This window comes from Arachis duranensis, chromosome 5 (genome assembly GCF_000817695.3).
Source record: "Arachis duranensis cultivar V14167 chromosome 5, aradu.V14167.gnm2.J7QH, whole genome shotgun sequence".
Lineage (NCBI taxonomy): Eukaryota > Viridiplantae > Streptophyta > Magnoliopsida > Fabales > Fabaceae > Arachis > Arachis duranensis.
This window is the reverse complement of record NC_029776.3, coordinates 78,157,061-78,161,449: the sequence shown is the minus strand read 5'-3', so window position 1 is coordinate 78,161,449 and position 4,389 is coordinate 78,157,061.

The window sequence follows — 4,389 nt, the reverse complement described above, 5'->3', positions numbered from 1 at the left end:
CAAGATTAATTTTACCAAACCCTACCTGGTTTTGCTGCTCCAAATTTGGTTATGTCCTTAGGTGGTCTTTAAGCACTTTTTCCTCCTAAATCACATCAGGAACAACTTTAAATACAAAAACCCTCAACTGACCAAATCTCTCTCAGCACGTTAGAATGGAATATCTCACCTTAAAATTGCTGGAAATTGACGTTTCTTGGCCCTCAAGTCAAGTTAAGCTTGATTCCTAAGGAAGAACATCAAGAAAATACATGTTTTGTATGGTTTTCCTTGAAAACCGAATTGAAGTGGGAGGGAGACAGCCATCTCACCTTATTTCCAGCCTTGATATGTTTTATGGTTATGTAGAGGAAGAAGATAGGATCATTTTGGTGAAATTGGAGTTTTGATTTGAGTTTTAGTTCAGTAGAAATCAAGCTTTGAAGATTTATAAACCAAGAAGTTTCTCTCTTTTTTCTCTTGATGATTTTTGGCCACAATGAGAAAATGAGGCAGTCTTGGGGGTTTTGGAGGGTGTAGGGTGAGTTGTGTTTGGTTGGCTTGGAGGTGGATTAAAATAATATTAAAATATCTCAGGTGTATAACTACTAAAACTAGGTGTATCGGAACACTTGCAAAAACATCTCTAAAAATTATTTTCTGAGCTACTAGCATAAATGACACTAGTAACATATTTATTATAAGAATAAGACATAAATAATGATGCCTTGGCATCGCCAAAGTCATCAGAGAGTGCTGGTGCTAAGCTGCACCAGTAAACTGTGAACCCGGTTAAACCGATTTTTTGTTTTTAACTAAAACTGACCAGGTAACCTTATAATATCATTCAAGAAGCTTCTAATACTCATATAATGATGATATTACCCTATTATCTCTCTTCTCTCATGAATCGAGTCCGGTTCGTCAAACTGAGACTATTTACGAAAAACCGGATCAAAACTCCTAACCGATATGGTTCAAAAACTATGTTCTTCGTAATTGCATTATCGAGCTTGCCTCATAAAAGGTTCTAGCTTAAAGATGACATAATGACAATTAGGATTGAGATACTTGATAATATATCAGAGCTTCTTACTGATCCTCCGGAGTTCTCCGTACTTTCAGAAAAGATCTTGCGTACTCGAAAACCGGGGTTGTTACATTCTACCCTCCTAAAAAAAATTTTGCCCTCAAAATTTCAATTACCTGAGAATAGATGCGGGTAATCAGCTTTCATCTTATCTTCGAGTTCCCAGGTGTGTTCTTCTTCTCCTCTTTGTCCCCAAGTTACTTTGACTAAACGAACAGTCTTGCCTCTCAGCTGCTTATCACTTCTTTCTACGATCTGAACTGGTGATGCTTGATATGTCAAATCATTTCGTAACTGTACTGTCTCTGGTTGTAAAACGTGACTCTTGTCAGGAATATATTTCTTAAGTTGCGAGACATGAAAAACATCATGAAGGTTTGATAAATAAGGAGGAAGGGCTATTTGATAAGCTACAAGACCGACTCTTTTAGGGCTACTTGATAAGCTACTAGACCGACTCTTTTAAGTATTTGGAAAGGTCCTATGTATCGAGGGTTAAGCTTTTTAGTCTTAAGGGCTCTACCTATTCCAGTAGTCGGGGTTACTTTAAGAAATACATGGTCTCCCTCACTAAACTCTAAGGGTCTACGTCTATTATCGGCATAGCTCTTTTGACGACTCTGTGCTGTCTGGATCTTCTGGCGAATCCCATTTATCTTCTCAGTAGTTTCTTGCACTAAGTCTGGACCCAAGACACTAGCTTCTCCATCATCATTCCAACACAATGGTGTCTGACATCTCCTTCCATAGAGAGCTTCATATGGTGCCATCCCGATACTTTGTTGGTAACTGTTGTTGTAGACGAACTCGACTAACGGCAAATATTTATCCCAACTACCTTGGTTATCCATCACACAAGATCTTAGCATGTCTTCCAATGTCTGGATTGTCCGCTCTGATTGTCCGTCTGTCTGAGGATGGTATGCTGTACTTATATGCAATTCTGTTCCTAAAGCTTTCTGGAAAGCTCCCCAAAATCTGGAAGTAAACCTTGGATCTCGGTCTGAAACAATTGATGAAGGTATTCCGTGCAATCGTACGATTTCTTGAATATATATCCGTGCCAGCCTTTCTAATGTATAATCAACTCGAATCGGAAGGAAGTGCGCTGATTTTGTCAACCTGTCCACAATTACCCAAATGGCATCGTGTCCTGTTGAAGTCCTTGGCAATCCCATAACAAAATCCATAGTGATCTGCTCCTATTTCCATTGTGGTATTTCCAAGGGTTGCAGGGTCCCTGACGGTTTCTGGTGTTCCACCTTCACCTTCTGGCAAGTTAAACATTTTGAGACATAATCAGCTACCTCTTTCTTCAAGCCCGGCCACCAGAACATTTGTTTCAAATCCTGATACATCTTTGTTACTCCAGGATGCATAGAAAATCTACTTTGATGAGCTTCTGCAAGAATCCTTTGCCGTAAATCTCCAGAGCTAGGCACACAAATTCTGTTCTTGTATCTCCAGAGACTGCTACGATCTAGTCTTATAACTTCTGGTTCCTCTACTTTCATCCGTCTCAGCATCGTCATCATTTCTGAGTCCTGTGCTTGTGCTTGCTGAATCCTAATCTTAAAATCTGGTGTTATATGCAACTGTGCCAAACAGACTCCATTTGATGTCTCAGTCATAGCCAACTTAAGGTCCTCAAATTCCGCAAGTAGCTTCTCTTCCTTTATCATCATCCAAGAAATACTCAAATTCTTCCTGCTCAAGGCGTCTGCCACCACGTTTGCTTTTCCTGGGTGATAACTTAACTTAAAATCATAATCCTTCAAGAATTCCATCCACTTTCGCTGTCACATATTAAGATCCTTCTGGTCAAAGATATACTTTAAACTTTTGTGGTCAGAGAAAACTTCTAGTTGAGCGCCATACAAATAGTGCCTCCAGATCTTCAGAGCAAACACCACTGCAGCCAACTCTAAGTCATGCGTCGGATAATTTCGTTCATGAGGTCTCAGCTGCCGGGAAGCATAAGCCACCACATTTTTGTCTTGCATCAGCACACATCCAAGTCCTTTATGAGAGGCGTCACAGTATACTTCAAAAGGATTCTGCGGGTCGGGTAGTACTAATACAGGTGTAGTTGTTAGCTTTTCCTTAAGCATCGTGAAACTTCTATCACACTCCGCCGTCCAAATAAATGGAACTTCCTTTCGTGTAAGATAAGTCAAAGGTAAGGCTATCTGTGAAAATCCTTTGATGAACCTCCGGTAATATCCAGCAAGTCCGAGAAAACTCCGAACTTCTGTAATGGTCGTAGGTGGTTCCCATTGCACTACTGCTTCAATTTTTGAAGGATCCACTGCAATTCCTCCCTGTGATATAACATGTCCCAAAAATGCCACCTTCTCTGTCCAGAACTCGCACTTTGATAATTTAGCATATAACTTTTGAGTCCTCAGTATCTGCAATACAGCCCTTAGATGCTCTTTATGCTCTCTTTCTGTCTTCGAATAGATGAGAATATCGTCTATGAAAACTACTACGAACTGATCAAGGTATGGACGGAAAATACGATTCATGTAATCCATGAAAATCGCAGGAGCATTAGTTAGTCCAAACGACATAACCGTATACTCATAGTGACCATATCGAGTTCTAAATGCAGTCTTCGGTATATCTGATTCTTTCACTCGAATCTGGTGATAGCCCGATCACAAATCAATCTTCGAAAACACAGTTGCACCTTTTAACTGGTCCATCAAATCATCTATTCGTGGAAGTGGATACTTGTTCTTGATAGTGACTTTATTCAACTGTCGGTAATCCACGCAAAGTCTCATTCCACCATCCTTCTTCTTTACTAGCAATACCGGAGCTCCCCAAGGTGATGCACTGGGACGAATAAATTTCTTGCCAAGTAGCTCATCCAACTGCTTCTTCAACTCTGCAAGTTCCAGTGGTGACATCCGGTACGGTGCTATGGAAATCGGTCCGGTTCCAGGTACAAGTTCAATGCTGAATTCTATCTCTCGCTGAGGAGGAAACTCAGGTATGTCGTCCGGGAAAACATCAGGAAATTCCTTCACCACTCGGATTTGTTCTAAGCTTACTTCACTGTCATTTGAGCTAGCCGCTAACAGAACGTACCCCTCACAATCACTCCCATTTAAGGTAACTCTTACAGAATTCAGATATAAGGTATATGACAAAAATGGTTTAATATCTAAACTATCAGACGGAATAACAGCAGTTCTTTCAAAGCAATCAAGGAAAACATGATACTTAGATAACCAATCTAACCCTAGAATAACTTCTAAACCACATAAAGGCAAACAGATTAGATCATGTATAAAAGTTCTGTTCTTAATAGT